This window comes from Palaemon carinicauda, chromosome 11, assembly GCF_036898095.1.
Source record: "Palaemon carinicauda isolate YSFRI2023 chromosome 11, ASM3689809v2, whole genome shotgun sequence".
Lineage (NCBI taxonomy): Eukaryota > Metazoa > Arthropoda > Malacostraca > Decapoda > Palaemonidae > Palaemon > Palaemon carinicauda.
The window spans coordinates 50,803,763-50,823,528 of NC_090735.1; the positions used below are offsets into that span (position 1 = coordinate 50,803,763).

General features: G+C 43.4%; 1 long non-coding RNA gene across 1 annotated transcript in view; it reads right to left on the reverse strand.

Moving 5' to 3' along the window:
* The window catches only part of LOC137650014 (uncharacterized), a 467,050-nt gene that overhangs the window by 40,544 nt on the left and 406,740 nt on the right, over positions 1–19,766 (reverse strand). The gene's annotated exons all lie outside the window — the stretch shown is intronic.

Genomic DNA, 19,766 nt, shown 5'->3' on the forward strand with positions numbered 1-19,766 from the left:
AAAGGATTACGAGGAGACAGCTTAGTCCTCGGAGAAGTCACCGCGTCCGAAACTCCTCTTTTTCTCTTCAGGGGGGTAGATGCAGCCAAGGATTTGTGGCCCAATTCAGAGAACAGGCTTGAAGGCCTGCGTAACTGCTCCGACTAGTACCCAAACCAAGGCTGCTGGCTAACAGCTGCACTGTCATACCCTCCCTCTGGAGGGACAGGGATCGGCCAATCCCTGGGAGGAGTTTCCGTGGGGGGTTCGCCTGTAAAGAAAAGGAAGAAGAAATGTCCCTGGACCTTTCTGGAACCTTCCCCCCCAAAGGCGAGAGCACTGTTCTGCACTTGCCTGGTGAGGGGGGTGTGGCGATGGCGACCTTGCCGTGCGTTGTCCTGCAGCCTCACATGAGGGGGAGCGCGCTGGGGAATACCCGGGGTCGCGCGTGGGAGACTGATGGCGCGTGCTGGACTGCAGATGCGCACGCGTGCGAGGGCGATTGTGAGGGGGCGCGCAAGCGAGCAATGGCGCGCAGAAGCATGCGCAGGAGGCTGATTGTGCGCTCGTGCGCGCACGCGGGCACGCAGTATCAGAGGACTCGTGGGTGTGCGCGCGAGAGATCGCGCCCCCGAAAAGATGCTGTAGGGCGTGCGCGCGCAGGAGAGATATCCCTTGCGCGCGGGCACGCAGTCAGAATCAGTGTTCGTTGGGGTGCCTCTTGTGGGCGCACGTCAGGCTGGCGGTGTGTAGCTGCTGTAGAGGATGGGCGTGGGCGCGCAGGGCGTGTTGGCGAGCGCTGATGAGTAAGAGAAGTCTTAGACTTCTCTACCACACCCAGATCCTAAAATTGTGGGCGCGCAGGAGATCATTGCCACGTTGGAGAGCGCTGACGCGCAAGAGAGCGCTGGCGCGTTGGCGAGCGTTGGCGCGCATGGCACGCAGTAGGTTGAAGGCGCACAGTAGCGCGCTGGCGAGCAGGTGAGCGCGCCAGGAACAGTAGCAGGTGAGCGCCTGTGCGCTATCTCAGGAACCTCAGCAGGTGAGCGCCTGTGCGCTATCTCAGGAACCTCAGCAGGTGAGCGCCTGTGCGCTATCTCAGTGAGGTCAGGTGATCGTTGGCGCGCATGCTTAGCATGGCGTAAGGGACGTGTGCGCGTGATGGTGCACATGCCCTTGTTGCCCAGAAGGGACCGGTGCCTGACTAAGAAAGACAGGTTTAGTTGGCACAAAAAGCGTATCAGCTGCCAGGAACGGTGACGGCAGGTCAGCAGGTCTGTTGATTGATTGATTGATTTAAAGTTTTCAGGCATCCTGACATCTGAGGTCATTGACGCCGGTAACATTTAATTTATGTATACAAAAATAAAAGATAAAATAAAATAAAAAATAAAAGAGTATTCAATTAAAATCATAAAAGTTGAATGTAATAAAAGTTAAATATTTTTCAGAAGACCTGCTTCTGAAATAAATCTAAAAATGCCACTTGCATGGTAGGACACATCATTTCCAAGAATCTTGGCAAGGATGAACCTGCCACCCTCACCTCGAGCCTCAAACAAATATCTATTCCGCAAGTTGTTATAATTGGGGCATTCGGTCAGCAAATGCCTTACTGTTAGAGGTACTGAGCAGTCATCACAATACGGTTGGTGTTGGCCCTTCAGCAGAAACTCGTGTGTCAACCGAGTGTGACCAATACGGAGACGACAAAGAGACGTCTCCCATTTTCGGGGCATCATATTATACCTCCAAGGAGATATGTCATTTGTTATCTCTCGCATTTTATTGCCATCTTGACTATCCCATTGCTGTTGCCATTTATTGCAAACCAAGTTCTTGATGACAGGTAAGAAATCATTACAGGCAATGGGATACCTTCTTGGCAGCAACTCGGATGCAGCCTCCTTAGCCAGTGAATCTGCCTTCTCATTCCCAGACACACCTACATGTGCTGGAACCCAACAAAATTGAACTGTTATACCTCTCCGTCCAATAATGAGAAGCCATTCTAAAATCTTTAAAACTAGAGGGTTATTAGAATTAAAAACTTCCATAGCTTGAAGGACACTCCTTGCATCACTAAAAATTGTAAAATTACCCTCCTTCTCCAATGCTATTTTCTCAATAGCGGTTAATATGCCATACAGTTCGGCAGTAAATATGGAAGCGGTCAGAGGAAGTGCACCTCTACAATTAAAACCATTACTATGTACTCCAAATCCAACGCCAGCATCAGATTTGGAGCCATCAGTATAGATAAAAGTTGATCCTCTATGTTCTTTAACATGTTCATTAAAAAGAGACCTGGCTTCTAGGTCTGACATATTCTTCTTATCTCCAATAAAATATTTACAAAAAGATATCTCTGGTAACTTCCATGGAGGCGTTGATGATACCTTGAATGGAAGTACCTTATTTCTAATTATATCCAGACTATTTAATAATTGTTTCACCCGAAAGCCATAGGGTTGAGGAGATTTTGGGTGCAACTCAAAGTATGATGCGTGTCTTACAAGGCTTGCAGTCTGAAAGGCTAGAGAGTTAGGGAGTCTTTGCAATCTAAACCAATACCGAAGAATGGAAGACATTCGGTAAAGGTCTAGAGGTAACTCTCCAGCATCAACAAGGAGACTTGGGATAGGCGAGGTTTTAAAAGCTCCAGTAGACAATCTAATACCTGCATGATGTATCGAGTCTAATATTTTTAACCGGCTTGAGGTGGCTGAAGAATATACCTCACAACCATAACTAATTTTGGAAAAAATCAAGGCCTTGTATAATTTTAAAATAGTACTGCGGTCTGCCCCCCATGATGTATGGGATAATACTTTTAAGATATTCAGAGCTTCAACACATTTAGCTTTTAATGCTTTTAAGTGAGAAACCCATGTAAGCCTACAATCAAATATCAAACCTAAAAATTTAGCTTCTCTTGCACATGGTATCCGTTGACTTTTAATGTATATATCCGGGTCTGGATGTACTCCCCGGATACGACAAAAATGGACAATGGTAGTTTTACTTGTCGAGAACTTAAATCCATTCATGTCAGCCCACTGGATAATTTTATCAATAGAGAGTTGGATTTTTCTCTCAACCATTGCCATTTTAGTGCCAGCAAATGATATTGAGAGATCATCCACAAATAATGTTGAGAGAACATCCTGGGGAATGGCTGAGGATATCCCATTAATTGCTAGTGCAAAAAGGGTTACACTCAGCACACTACCCTGAGGAACTCCTTCTTCCTGGCACTTACTCTCTGATAGAGTTTCCCCCACTCTCACTTGAAAAACTCTACGTGAAAGAAATGCCTGAATAAATAGTGGCAGCTCTCCTCTCAATCCCAATTCATGAATGGTTTTAAGAATACCATATCTCCATGTGGTATCATATGCCTTTTCAAGGTCAAAAAATACTGTAACATGGTGCTGTTTGGAAGCAAAGGCTTCACAAATAGAAGACTCTAGTCGTATCAACACATCAGTCGTTGAGTGCATTTTTCGGAATCCACATTGAATCGGTGATAAAATACCTTTCTTTTCAAGGTACCACACCAGCCTTGCATTGACCATCTTCTCCATGATTTTACATAAACAAGATGTCAATGCAATTGGACGATAGTTTGCTGCTAAAAACTTGTCTTTACCGGGTTTTAAAAAGGCTAAAATAATGGCTAGTTCCCAAACACTTGGGTAACTATGATCATGCCATATTCTATTAATAATACTTAAAATAAATAGCTTTGTATTAAAATGTACATGTTTAATCATTGCATATGGAATTCCATCGGGTCCAGGGGCTGTATCATTGCAATGAGCAAGTGCGGAATCAAATTCTCTTTCAGTGAAAGGAGAATTATACGACTCTTCCCTTCTTGTTGCAAAATTTAAAATTTTCTTTTCTTCAGTGCTCCTATACTGGTGACCAGGGGCTCCTTCACACTTGCTGGATACATTTGAAAAATGATTAGCCAGGGCATTGCTAACATCATTTGCTTCGGTTACATACTGGCCATTCACCTTCAACACTGGTGGTGGGTTGGGGGTGAATTTGCCAGCTATCTTTTTTACTTTCCTCCACACAGCAGATGGTGGTGTCCTACTGTTAATGGAGGAAACAAAAGACATCCATGACTGGCGCCTTGCTTCTTTCATGGCACGACGGAACTGTGCTCTACATTTCTTGTACATAATTAAATTCTCATCAGTTCTGCGTCTACGCAATCGTGTTAGAGATCTTCTTGTGGCTCTGTGGAGGGCAGTTAGTTCTGAAGACCACCACGGGACGGGTCGTCGTTTGAATAACCCTGTTGTTTTGGGAATTGAATTGACTCCAGCTGTATGGAGAGTTCCATTCAGTAAGTCTATGGCATCATCGATATTTTCAACTTGTCCTGCATCCCCCTCAATTTCGCTTAGTTCACGAAATTTATCCCAGTCCGCCTTGTCAAGATTCCATCGTGGCGATCCCTGTAAAGGTGGACCATTGTTGGTGTTTATAATGATTGGTGCGTGATCACTAGTATGCCAATCATCTAATGTTCTCCAATCAAAGTCGAGAAGACAATTAGAGCTTACGATTGATAGGTCAATACATGACAAGGTACCTGTCTGGACATGAAAGTGTGTGGGCTCTCCTGTATTAAGGAGTCCCACATCTTCATTTTCCACAATTGATGTTATGATATTTCCCCTCGTGTTTGCTAAAACATCACCCCACAAAGGGTGTCTACCATTCAAATCTCCAAGTAAAAGGAAAGGTTGAGGGAGTTGTTGAATAACCTCCACTAAGTTGTCATACAAAATGTTATCATTTGGAGGCAAGTACAGAGAACAAATTGTATATTTTCGCCCTATGTCGATCTGTACAACCACTGCCTGCAGAGGTGTACGAATAGACAGAAACTTGGGGAACATCTCGACGAACGTATATGAGACTTCCGCCATGGCTCCCCACTTGGTGATCATATGGTGTCCTATAACTAATGTATTCGCGAGGGCAAGGGGTATTATGATCAAGTTTGCTCTCCTGTAGACAAATAATTATGGGGGAATGCTCATGAATAAGGAGCTTAAGTTCTTCATATTTGGCCCTTAAACCCTGACAATTCCATTGCATAATGGAGGAAAAAACTATGGTTTATAATTTGGTAGACCCCTTGGATGGAGTCTTCCCATTAGCAGTGTTTGATCTAACACTATTTTTTGGTGGTTTTATTAAAGAGGGTCTTGATAGATTGGGTTTAGAATTTATGATTTTCTTTTTGTCTTTTTGATCTGATTGTTGAGGAGGTTGGTGGACCTCCACTTGAATTTCAGATTTATTTAAATTGACTTCCAGATCAGAAATATCAACTGACAAATCATCATACTTATTTGACGTCGTAATTTTGATATTTCTTATGGAGGGGGGCGAGAGAGATGGAGGTCTCTCTCTTTTCCGATTAGTAGGTTTTGAGCTACCAGGTTTTTGCACCTTCCCCAATACAGGTGCACCTGGTAACTTGGTGTCAGGTGGCATCTCCATCAAATCAGGCAAGGACATGGCCTGGGAGAGGTTAGTACTATTGCTGGTAATGGGGGACGAAGGCTGTACAGAAATGGGCAATGACCCATTTTTAATACGCTGTGGCAAAGCCTCAGAAGGCGATATGATTACCTTGTCATGCAGTACTTTATTATCAGAGGTTGTATTTCTTTTCTTAGGATTACTGGCAGTGCTAGGTGGGGTTGCTGTCTCCTGTGGTAAATTTACCTTTGATTTTAAGGCCTTTGCATAGCTGGTTGATTTATTCAACAATCTTTTTGCATGTCCCACACTTATGTGTTCTAAACTTGATTTGTTTAGGGCAGCTTCCTCCAACTTATACAGTTCGCATCTCCTATCAGTTGATTTATGATTCAAATTGCAATTTGAACACCTGGCCTCAAGTGTACATTCTCCATGATAAGTTTTGGAGCAAATACCACACAATTTTCCATTTTTACAAACTTTGGATGGGTGTCCAAATTTAAAACAATTAAAACATTGCAGGGGCTTTTATTTGAAAGGCCGAACTTTAATCCTTTCATTTTCAATAAAAATATGGAAAGGTACATCAGCATCCTGGAAAGTGAGAATAATCATTGAAGTTCCAGGAATCTTATGCACTTTCCATACATTTAATGGACACATAGAAAGTATCTCCTCCTCTGTAAATTCGTATAGGTCCTTATTAAAGACCACTCCCCTTCCATAACTAAAATTAAGATGAGGTTTCATTTCCAATGTAATTTCATCACTGCCTGTCTGTAAGTTAGACAGTATTGCAGACTGAGTCGAAGATTTGGCATGGATGAGATAACTGTTCTTCCCAAAACGAGATATATCTCCAGGTGCTATGGTTCCTACTTTTTTTTGGATAAACTTACATATCTTAAAATAATTCCCTATTATCCCTTTAGGTTCAGCTAAGAGCCACATTGGTGGTTTGGGTTTTCTCTGTGAAGGCATGGGTACATTTCTATCTTTTTCAAACCAATCAGCAGGTTTGTACACATCCAATTCCTTTGGGACCTTATCACAAAGAGCTCCCATGATGTTCAATTCGTTAATTTTGATACTACTAATATTACTTATGGCATTAAACGCCTCATCGTGACTTTCAAAAGATATCCAAGAGTCCCATTTTTCATCTCCAAGTCTCATCCTTATTTCCTTTATCAATCCATAGCACTCAAATGCTCTATATATATCATCATAATTTGTCTCTAATGGGATTTGGGAAACATGAAGGAATCGTAGTTTCCCTGTGTTACCCAAATTGTTAGATTTTTTAACATCAGTAGAGTGGTCCTTTTTAGTTCGAAGGTCGTCAACAGAGTTTTCCTTAATTACAGTAGCAGAAGTCGTCAACAGTGCCGGGGGGGAGTCAGCAAATCCAGGGGATGGGGAGTCAGTATTTGAAGGGTCCATATTTAAGGATGGGATTTTCAGGTTTTTTGTTGTTTTGTTGGGGTACCTGCTTGAGAATTATAAGAAAGTATCATACGTTGGAAAGGAAATTTGCATTCTCCACTATCGGCACAATGAGAGTATATTTCCCCGATGGTCCACTCCATACCCTACCCGAAGGATAGCATCAAAACAGATATAGAGGCACAGGTGTAAGCTAAACCCACCTGTTAGGACTGAGACCAAAGTAATATGGAATCATCCTCCCCATATCTGTAATGATGGGCTTCCGGCCAAAAGCCAAGAGTCCCACCTCAAGGATTGGATCCCCCTGGATTCCGATGACCCAACCCTTGAGAGTAGTTCCGCCAAAAAGGTCCAAACCATCTTTGGGATGGCTGAGATCATCCAATACTCTCATATATAGCTTTGAATGCGAATACCTCCCAACCGTGATCCCTTCTCCCATTCATCTAAGCAGGCAGTAATAACGAATGTGGAAATATCCACGCCATTTAAATAAAATAGAAAAAAAAAATAGATAAATAAATAAATGAACAAATACAATAAATAAATATATATATATATGCATACATCTACATATATATATATAACTAAGAAAAATAATAATCATAGAGATAGGACAGCAAGATGAAAGAAAGTTGATAAAATTAAGAGAAGGTCGAAGTAATATTAAGCAGAAGAAAAAGATGAAAGAGAGAAATTTAGATTCGAACTGGGGGAGCAATTTCCCGAAGTTCGAGAGCCCTCTTGCCCGTCACCAAGATTCAGCACGGGAATGAAATGCCGTGCTGAAGCTCAATGACTTCATCAAGGCATTCTCTCATTAAGAGGGTCAGCAGGTCTGTCGGGAGGAAGGTCGACGTGTCCTTTGAAAGGACGACCTTCCACCGAAGAGGATCGCAAACGATCAGCAGAGAGGTCCAGGGTTGTAGCCGGAACAGTCAGTGATCGATGATGAGGCTCCTGTACGGCGGACTGCAACGACGATGATGAACCGAGGAGGCGCCTCCTCACCGTCTTATAAGGTGAAGGAAGGCCTCTCTGGCGAAGAGGAAGGCGATCCTTGCGACGTATACGCCCTCTGGGGGCCGTTGGATCAGCAAGCTGACCTTCAGCAGTCCTCCGAAGAGGAGTCTCTGTGAGTGAACTCCCCCGAGGGGAAGAATCACCGGCAGGAGAGACTGTTGGGCTTAGTTTCTCCCTCTTAGGTTGAGCAGGAAGAGGAGAAACTAAGCCTTCAGCTACTGCGGGATGAGAAGAGGCAGAGGTATTAGGAGATACCGCATTGGATACCTCTGACACCACAACGTCGATAATAGACAGAGGATCAACCTCTGCCAAAGTTGGTGATTGTTTGATAGCGGCACCCAATCGTATGATTAAGTCCTTCCTTGGAGGGCGAACGCTCGAACCCCAAGGAAGACCAAAGCTGGAATAAATTTGTTACATTTAAATTTAAATTTAAATCCTTTCCCGGGGAAAGAGGTGGAGCTGCCTCGCTAGGGGAGGCAACGCCATCTCTCGAACCTCGAGATCGGGAAACAAAACCACGGTCTACGCTACCACTCATCGGTGTCTCGCAAGAGACCCATCGAGGAGGTTTGGGCAACGGGAGAAGAGTCCTTGGGATTTTCTCCTTTCAAAGAAAACTTCGAAGGAGAAATATCCCACCTGGACTTCTTCTTACGTCGCCGAGAAAACCTCTCCCACTGGGAGGTAGACCACTCCCTACACTCACCACACTTATTACCACTATCACACCGATGGCCTCTACAGTAAGGGCAAAGGGTGTGAGGGTCCATCTAGACCGCCCATATGAATGTTCCACAAAGGTGGTCGGGAAATCCAGGACAGGTGCGCATATTTGCAGAGACCAACTTCACACTAAAAATAGTAGGAGAGAAAGCAAAAAGACATTAATGGCTGTCAGAGAGGCGTGGGTGAGAGCGGACACGTCCGACTACCACTCGAACCGAGAGCAAAGTGAGCTCAAGCACAGGTGTGTGAGGGGGGGGGGGGTGCTGGTACCAAGCTACCCTCCCCTACCACCCGCTAACTAGCGGTGGGGTAGTAAACCCTCGTTAAAATTCTATTGGCTCATCATTTCAGCTACGCTGAAAGTAATATCCCTATTAAATAGCGTGGTTTGTATGTAAGTTACAGAACAATTGTATATTTCTTAGCTAAACAAACCAGAGTCATTTATAAAGGTAACAATATCTGGTTATCAGCGGTTCACCCAAGCTCCGGGCAAGTGCTGTAGCCTCAGCAAAGCTGTTCACTCTTATAGTCAAGACTTTAGGGGTTAGACGAGGCAGGACATAAAAATATACGACTCGGGTTTGTATCGCTAGGAAAAATACAATAGTTTTGAAAATTAGTAGTTTGTTCCTACACGAATACAAACCCTCATCATTTTTTAAGTTGAATTTTCCTGAGCTGGGAGAAAGTCCAACGGCCATCTGCTTATCCCTAACTCAGTTATATAATTATGATATCCTAGACATAAGGTGTCATCTTGAGGGACCTTAGAACTTTAATAGACTCCAAGCTGGGGGTTTTAGTTCCTGAGGTGGGCGGGTCTGCTCAAAAGCTTTTAATCAGACCTGAATGTTTCCATGAAGAGAAGAAATTCCCTTCAATATAAAAACATAGCTTAAGGCTGAACAATAGCTTTTTAACCAATGTGACAGAGAAACTTCTCCTGTTGTAGGAGCACAAGAAAATCTGAGATTAAGTGAATTCCTGTAGTGGCCTAGAGTGAAGTAATACTCCTCCTACAACACCAATCACAGAAAAGGGACCACTTTGCTTGATAAAACGCTGCGGAGGACTTAGGGAGGTATCCCGAAAGTTGCTTCACAGCTGGTCTCGAAAAGTCTCTTCCAGCATAGGAGTTGGATAAACTTCATCTGTGAAGAGACAGGCAGTGGTCTATGTAATGAAGCTTTTTCACATGAGACGTTACTGTCACATTTTCCGAATCCCTTACTTTGTTCAGTAAATGACGAATAAGGCACAATGGGGCGAAGGCATAAAAGCCCATCCTGTCCCACTGGTGTTCAAATGTCCTCCATTGCCACTGCTGAATCTGGGACTGGAGAACAATACACCGGGAGTTTGTTGTTTAGCTGGGTGGTGAACATGTCCAATGTGAGGAAACCCCAGAGTCAAAAAGACTCGCCACCAATTGAGGAAGCAAAGACCATTCTAATCCAACTGTCATCCCCAGTCTGCCTAGATTGTCTGCCATCATGATCCCCTTTCCCAGGATAAAGCAGGCAAAAAGGAAAACCAAGATTATTTACGCCTAGTAATGCACACCCACTGCAATACAGTATAGCAGGTGGGAAAATGAGCCTCATTGTTTGTAGACGTAGGTTACTTTGTCAATTTGTCACTTATTAACTCATCTAAGAGGCTTTTTATTGTTTCTGAAAAATGGAGGAATGCTACGTATACCGCTTTCACTAATAGGTAGCTCATATGGAAGGTCTTGTCTTCTTGTGAACATATCCCTGAAATTTGTTTGTAACATAAATGAGCTCCCCAGCCTTGGCATGAAGCATCTGTGAAGAGAAGAAACTCTGGAGCAGCAGCTTGAAGTACAGTTCTTGCTAACAAGTTCTCTCTCATTGTAGTAAGCAAAAGTGCATCCTCCCGAAGGGAACTAACTTCTCTAGGGAGGTGAAATGGCATATGTGTGTCTGCCAAAAGGGAGCTGGGAAAGCTTGCCTTTTAAGACAGGGAACTACTACTAGTCTGGGTTTTAGTACTCTGACATTGGATATGCTCTGGCTTGGCACAAGTCTAAATTCATGCCTAGGTAACGAAGACGATGCTGAGGTTCGAGCTTGGACATCGAATGGATCTTCAAGTCACAGCAAAAATAGAGAAGGAGATACCTGTGGAATAAAAGCTCTGAATTTGAGTCTTCTAGGAGAAGCCAGTCGTCCAGATATTCAGGAGTCTGGTGTAAGCCTAAACCGAGACCAGGAAAAATAGACGAATAAAGACTTGAGGTGCTGTGGCCAGTCTGAAGCACAGCACCTTGAAGTGGTAGATCTTGTAGCTGAAAAGGAATCTCAGAACTTTCTGGATCTGTGATGGATGGAACCTGAGAGTAGGCATCTTTCAGGTCTATGATCACCATGAAGACATTCTTTCTGATGGTCTGAAGGACTGTGCTCAAGTCCCATCTTGAACCCGGTTTGGAGTACAAACTGGTTCAAGTACGAAAGGTCTATGACAGGTCTCCAGCACCCTTCTCAACTTCTTTACCAAAAAAAACAGTGCCAAAAACCCTTGAAGACCTGTCTAAAACCTCCTTTATGGCGACCTTAGCAAGCATCTGAGACGTTTCCTCCTCTAAAAATAGGTTTTTCAGGCTCCACTCAGAACATAATGAATGGTTTACCTGCAGTTGGTTGAGGTCAGCTGTGCAAAGGACCCTAAACACTAATTTCCCCAAGAAGGGAGGATGAAGAAAAGAGCCATTCATTCTTATTCATCAAATCAGACTAAAACTAGGTAACCAATGCCCTCCACCTCCTGCTACTTGTCCATAAAAGGTAGCTTCAGGTGTTGAACCAGTTGTTGAGAAGCCACCACAGGCCCGATAGAAAATGTATCGAGTCTCCTGTGGGTTACGTCTTGCAGATACTGGGCGGTGAAAGTTGTTTGACGCTTCTAAACGCCAGCTTGAAGAACCTGCGCCACAGAGTAGTTTCATTTGAAAGCCATGGACGTAGCAATGCCCCTGATGTCGTGTGCTCTGGGTCGAAGTGTCAGAAGAGGATCTGGATTCAGTGCTAGGTCCATGACCTTATGAATTCAGGCAGAGATGTTCTTTGTGATCCTACTCTTGACCTTCCCCGTGCTAATGAAAGTGTGTTGACATTAGGGGTGACCTCTTGTTGTTTCCTTGAAAAAAAGAAAAAAAGAGCCTCCAGTTTCTATTTGTCACAGTAACTATTGATCAGGATCATTGGTGATGTTGCAAAGGCCTCCCAGACCAAAGGGTTCAGATTCTGGGATCTGAGCTGCTAGAAACCAGGCTGAGCATTACTTGGCCCATCGTCGTGAATGAGAGACATTAAGGGTGTCCCATGGGGTTCGCCGACTCTCTTGGCAGAAGCCAACACAAGCGGAAAACCTGGAGTCCTGGAACAAGGTTTCCTTTCCAACTAAGGGTCTGTTGGCTCGAAACTCTGTATGAGGGGCAATGTCGATGTAGAGAAGGTTAATTTCTTCTGGTCTGAAGATGAGGCTCAAGGACTAGCGGTAACCTTTCCTCCCAAAAGTAACCGAAAAACACCCTTAATGCTGGCATAGTGGTATTGAGGGGAGGGATACCCCTTCTATGATACTAACTTACAGTCCACTTAGCCTGGATTGGCCCAAGCCAAAGATCTATCCATTTGCTACCTGTTGAAGGAGAAACTCCCTGAGAGGAGGAGGAGTTAGACAGTCTCCAGGCATGAAGTTGCAGCGAAGCTACTGTTTTGTGAAAGATGTTCACACGTGGTTGTTTAGTTGCCGAAGGATTCTCTCAGGATCTCCGTCAGGAGTTGTAGATAAGTCGACTAAGCATGAAGTTTGTTGGGCAAGACAAATCTTGCTGACAGGACGAGTCTGTTGGGCAAGACGAATCTTGCTGACGGGACGAGTCTGTTGGGCAAGACGAATCTTGCTGACGGGACGAGTCTGCTGGGCAAGAAGAGTTTGATGGCCTGTTCCTGAAAATCTAAGGTGGGGAATGGATGAATCCAATTCTGGTAGGATCTTTCAGGATCTACGTCAGTAGGTGAGATGAGTCTTCTAACATGACAAGACTGCTGACAACAAGGCCTGCTCTGAAGGGCAATGGCAGGGAATGGGAGAACCCAATTCCAATGGGAGGAATCCCCCAAAGGGAAGACCAACCAGGAAAAGGAAGATCCTCTCAAGGATAGAAAAAGCTGCCAGCATTTGCTGCCAATGTCAACAATCCTGCCAGCAAGCAGAGAGATTGCTGCATAGTGGCTGGTGGAGGAACTACTCCCTAGGCAAGGAGTGGATGAACCCCTCTCTTCATTGGAAGAATCCTCCGAAGGGGAGATTGATTGATTGATTTGAAGTTCTCTGGCATCCTGACATCCGAAGGGGAGAAGGAAGTCTTTTCCGCAGACGGGAAAGACATGATTAACATCTGTTGCCATAGTTGGTGATTCTCCCCACAACAGAAGGGAGAATTCCAGCCCTTAGAAGCGATTCTCTTGGACGTACTTTCTGTTTCCCATCCCCGAATTCTAGCCCAAGTTGGAGGTTGACATCAGGTGTTGTACGAGAAACGAGCCAGATCTCAAACCGAGTTCTCCTCGAAGGAGGGTGGTACATCTTGTTCACAGGAAGTTTGCCCTATCTCAGAGAGGTTTAAGAGGCTGTCCTGTTCAGGCTCTGAACACAGCTGACACACCATGCATGTCTAAGTAACCTGCAGGATAGCCACTTCAACTGGAGGATGGACTGTAAGGATGATTTTGAAAATGAATACTTGTGAGGAAGAACCATAAAGAAAAGGCAACCATTTGATAAACCACCAAGTATCGATAAGAAGCTTCTGTACTGGAAGCTGGAACCTCCAATGGGGATACAACAGTGTTCTCCGGAACAACCTCTGGGGCCAGTCGCCAGATCAGGGGGCACGACTATGACAATTGGCATCAAAGTATGACAAATTTGGAAGTAGAGTAATTTGTATTTTTCCTAAAGTACGAACCTTCAGATATTTAATAGGGGTTATCTTTTGGCGAAGCCAGAAGACTAGTCATTAACACTTTAATGCGAGGTGGCAACCACCCAATCCCTAGTTAGTGGGAGGGTGGAAGGGTATCAAGGGTAACCGGTTAACCCCTCTCACTCATATATCAGTGATATTTCACCACTTTTGGTTGCAGGCAGGTGATGGTGAAACAATTTGTATAAATAGCTAAAGGTTTGTATGCTAGGAAAAATACAAATTACTTCCAAATTTGTCATTTGTTCCGTCACTAAACAAACCTAACGCTATTTAATAGTGATGACTCACCCGTTAGGTGGCTCTGACCTCTGTATTGGTCATTGGCCCAGATTTTTACCTGTTCAAAGTTAGACTAATGGAAAAACCCTTGACACCTCACTAAAAGGAGACATTGTGTAATGTGCCCGTAGCAGCTCGAGCAACCTGTGTGGTTATGAGGAACTAGCAATGTAGCTGTCTAGGTAAGAATATTCAGTTTAAAAATAGGAATTTTTATTCAAACATAGATGTTCCAAATGGCCACCTTATGGGGAGCATCGGGGACATGTACAAGGTTACACAAGGGAAATGGTTATTACCTTCAGACAGAAGGTGGCGAAGATGAAAGAAAAGAAAGGAGCCAGTCATTCTTAACATTCTTACAGACTACTGCAATCCTTGGTAACCAATGCCCTCAACCATCAGCTACTTGTCCATCAAAGGAGTCTGAGGTATATTTAAACCACCTGTTGTGCAGTCACCACAGGACCAATGGAAAACGTATCCATGTTCCTGTGAGTCATGTCTTGCAGGTAGTGGGCAGTGAAGGTTGTCTGATGCTTCCACACACCAGCTTACCACAGAGTAAATGCGTTTGAACTTGAGGAGCATGCTAATGCCCTAGATGTCATGAGTTCTAGGTCATCGAGTAGGAGGAGGGTCAGGATTCAGTGCATGGTCGATGACTTTGCAAATCCAGGCAAAGATGGTATTCTTTACGACCCTTCTCTTGATCCTCCCTGTGCTAACTAAAATCACTGGAATGCAAGGATGAGCTGATACAGTGTGTTTAAGATAATATCTCAAACTCATCACTGGGCACATAGTTGATCTGGATTATCGGTTACAGAACGAAGACTTGCAATCCGAAAAGCCCTGGATCTAGAATTCGTGACCGATGGATTTTGAGTGTTTTCAATAAAACCCGGGACGAACTCGAGTCTCACCTTCCCCTATCCCCTTGAGTGGGCGACGTCGTAGAATAGACCATGAAGTTCACCAACTCTCTTTGATGAAGCTAAAGTGAGTAGAAACACCGTCTTCAAAGTGAGATGATAATCTGTTGCTTGGCATAATGGTTCATAAGGATCACCTTTCAGGGACAGAAGGATGCGAACCACATTCCAAGGACGAGATCTAACTTCCGACTGGAAGTTAACTCCAACGAAGAGGAAAGATCGACTCCTTTCAGTCTAAAGGCCATGCTTAAGGCTGAGCGGTTGCTTTTCACTGCAAAGACCGAGAGGAGCTTTTCCTCCCTAAGGTATACAAGGAACTCATTATCACTGGAATAGTGGCATCGAGGGGAGAGATACCCCTTCCACGACACAAACCACTGAAGACTATCCACTTTGCCTGGTAGACTGATGCAGAGGATCTTTAGAGGTACTGTATACAGATATACTTCTCTCGCAACTCGTTGCGAAAAGCCTCTCTGAGAGAGGAGATGCTGGATAGTCTCCAGGTGTGAAGAAGTAGGGAAGCTACAGCTTTGTGAAAGATGTTCATGTGTGGTTGTCTGAGTAGATCTGGTAGTGGGTGGAGTTCCCTCGGTAGCTCTATCAGGAGCTGCAGAAGATCCGGAAATCATTTCGCGTGATGCCATAGCAGAGTTCTGAGCATCTTGCATAAGTTTTTGGGTGCTCTGGTCTTGATGAGCACCCTTCTCATCAGACAGAATTGGGGAAAAGCGTACATATCAATTCTGTCCCACCGTTGTTGGAATGCATCTTTCCAGAAAGACTGAGGATCCAGGACTTGGGAGCAATAAAGCAGGAGCCTGAAGTTCAGGGACATAGAGAACAGGTCCACAGTCGGGAAACCCTACAAAGTTGGTTATCAGATGATTCAAAGACCATTCAGAGCCCACTATTTGAGTCACTTTGCTCAGATTGTCTGTGAGCACATTCCTCTTGCCTGGAATGAAGCACACAGATAGGGACACCAAATGTTCTGCTGTCCAATATAGTCTCTCTACTACTAGATGGCATAGGGGCTGCAAAAATGTACCGCCTTGTTTGTTTATGCATGTCGTTACTGTGGTGGTGTTGTTCATCAACAAAACAGTGTGATCTGCCAAGTACTGTAGGTAGTGCTCTAGCCTCTATACCTTGGTCTTCCACTATCCTGGGGTAGAGTTATCTTGCTTAAGGGTATACTTGGGCACTATTTTATCTTATTCCTCTTCCTCTTGTTTCTTTTTTTTAAGTTTTTATAGTTTAATTATGAGATGTATTTCAATTTTGTTACTGTTTGTAAAATTTATTATTTTAATTGTTCCTTACTTCTCTCGAGTTTGTTTATTTCCTTTCCTCACTGGGCCATTTTTTCCTGTTGAAGCCCTTGGGCTCATAGCATCCTGCTTTTCCAATTATGGTTGTAGCTTAGCTAATAATAATAGTAATAATAATAATGATAATAATAATAATAATAATAATAATAATAATCTATATATTAATACGATATCTATATACAGTATTAATACGATAGCGTGTGTTATTTATTGTGTGTGTCACGCTTTAAAGAAAACGGAAATAATTTCATGGTATACTCGTGTGTCATGCTTTAAAGAAAACAGAAATAATTTCATGGTATACTCTTACAAATTCACATTAGACTTTGATTACTTAACCAAAACACATCTTATATAGTTTTCCTAATTTTGTCTTTAGAACCTGACTTTTTTTTTTAAATATTAGACAAAAAATAGAGTTCTATCAATTTCTATAACCTAGATTATAAAATTAATCTCGGGCCTTTTCGTTTAATGACTAATCCGTTCTTATTGTAAAAGATTTCTCATAATTCTGATCACCCTTTGCTTCAAATCTTCCTAGACATTACTCAATTTCCCGTCCGCCTTTCATATTCAGTGACCATTAATAAAGCTCAAGGACAGAATTTTGATACGGTTGGGATCTACCTACCACAATCTTGCTTTATTCATGGACAATTTTATGTAGCCTTCGCAAGAGCAAGGTCTATGAACAGTGTAAGAGTGAAAATTTGTCCTCAGAATAATTCTACTCATGGCCAGAGAAGAGGAACTACCTTCACTAATGGCCAGAGAAGAGGAACTACCTTCAATAGAAATATTGTATATAAAGAAGTTTTGTAAAGTGTTTCATGTATTACTCACTTTTTAAAATAAATATAGAAGTCAAAGCTTATCATATTTTATTCAAACATATATAGGTTAGGAACAAGATACCGGTAATTAGTATTGAAAATATCATTTTGTTTAATTTACACAGGTTCCACTAGTAATAATAATATTAATAATATTAATAATAATAATAATAATAATAATAATAATAATAATAATAATAATAATAATAATAATAATGAGCTAGAAAGGCTGCTCTCATCTCTAGAAAGTTTATGTGCTGGTACCTTTTGGACTTGGACCATAGCCTGTAGGCCATGTGGTGCAGGATGAGAGCCCCAATTCCAGAGGAAAAATGAGAAGGTCTGTCCCTCTGCAGAAGTTCTCTTCTATCACACATCAAAGAAGATCCGTCCTCTACTCCTGTCCCATGGAAACAAGAGTATCAAGGGAACCAGTACTCTATCATCTCATGGATAGACTTTCTGAAGATTGGTGCTGATTATCATACCCAGGTGTCCCAGTCTTTGAGAGGGATGCAGTGATGACCTCGAGATTTATCACGATCCCCAGATCCTGACAAAACTTGAGTAGCCTGTCTTGGTGTTGAAGAAGGGTAGCCACTGAGTCTGCCAGAATCAGCCAATTGAGGTAACGAAGAAGACAAATTCTGATTCAGTGAGCCGGATAAATCAGGGGTGAACACTATCATCAAGACCTGAGGTGCTATCGAAAGGCCGAAGCACAGCATTTTGAACTGGTATTGCCAGTTCTTGTGTATGATCCAGGGATACTTACTTGAAGACGGAATGATTGGGATCTGGAAGTATGCGTCTTTGAGATCCAGGGTGCACATGAAGTCCTGAGGCCTTACTGCCTGAATGACTGTGTTTTCCATCTCCATCTTACAAGGAGTTTATAGAACAAACTTGTTCAATATAGAGAGATCGATAACTGGTCTCCAGCCTCAAAAAGTCTTTTTCACAAGAAAGAGTCAGCTAAAGAAGCCTAGGGACCTGTCTAGGATCTCTTGGAGGGCATCCATTTCCAACAAGGTCTGGACGGGCCAGTTCCTTTGCGGATCACTTCGCATAGCAGCTTGATGGAACTGGATCCTAAGTCAGTGGAGGGGGAGATTAACTGAAAGAGACGCGATACCCTACACAAATCACGGAGACTGACCAAGGATCTGCCCTGAGCTGCATCCCCCTCTGCCAGCCGTGTTTTAGGCATCCCCCCACTGATGGGCTGGTGAGAGGATTATCCTTACCCCCTTTCCCTCCTCTGGAGGGTTTGGAGCCCTTTGGATATTTGGCAGGAAAAGGCTGCTGTGACACCTTTTTGGGGAACCCTGCTGTCCCACTGGTCAAGGGTTTGTTGGTCTGCGACTGCTTCTTGGGAGGTGGAGGAGGCTTTCCATAGGGTCTGGTTGTCAATGCCCTACGAAGGAGAGAATCTTTAGTGGATTTTCTCCAATGCTGAGCCACCCTGTCAACATCCAATGGCTTGAAGAGAGAGGTTCCTTCCCGAGTAGAGTTCCTGAACCTGGGCACTTCAACTATAGGAATCTGCCTGTGAAACCTTCCAATCACAGAATCAGAAGGAGAACAATCTCTTTTACCCTCCTTACAACAAGCACCATACTACTTCTACCGAAATAGGTCTCTTTTTATAGTTCATATGTGAAAGGTCTGTTTCTTGGGAGGTGGAGGAGCCTTTCCATAGGGTCTGCTTGTCAATGCCCTATGAAGGAGAGAATCTTTAGTGGATTTTCTCCAATGCTGAGTCACCCTGTCAACATCCAATGGCTTGAAGAGAGAGGTTCCTTCCCGAGTAGAGTTCCTGAACCTGGGCACTTCAACTATAGGAACCAGCCTGTGAAACCTTCCAATCACAGCATCTCGTTAAGAATTACATCTGCCACCAGGTTGACAACCTGGTGCGAAATAAACTCCAAGGTCCAAGTCCCTGACAAGAGAAAGGTCTCCATGAACCTCCTTGTACTCTCCTTGCACCAATCCTCGGTTCGTACAACGTGGCCCACTGAACCCAACCACAGATCCAGCCATGAAGCAACCTGCATGGTGTACTTCGGGACCTTCTTGATGTTGATGAGCTCTGGGGCAGAGAAAGTAACCGAAAGCCCAGAAAGCCTCTCAAGAGAGAAGGAATCAGAAGGAGAACAATCTCTTTTACCCTCCTTACAACAAGCACCATACTACTTCTACCGAAATAGGTCTCTTTTTATAGTTTATATGTGAAAGGTCTGTATTAATGTTGTTACTGTTCTTATAATATTCTATTTTAATTATTCATTATTTCTCATATGGTTTACAGTATTTCCTTATCTCCATTCCTCACGGGGCTATTTTACCCTGTTGGAGCCTTTGGCCTTCTAGCATCCTGCTTTTCCAACTAGGGTTGTAGCTTAGCTAATAATAATAATAATAATAATAATAATAATAATAATAATAATAATAATAATAATAATAATAATGATACTGAGAGGGGCAACCAATCAACGCAAAAATCACAGGTTGAAGAATACAAGCAGCGCCTACCACAGCAAGTCAGTGACAAAGAATGATGTCTACCATGACTCAGCTCATATAGGTACTATGAGGGTGGCTTTCAAGACTGGGCCAAGTATGCACAAGCACACAAGGAAAAGGAAAGGCA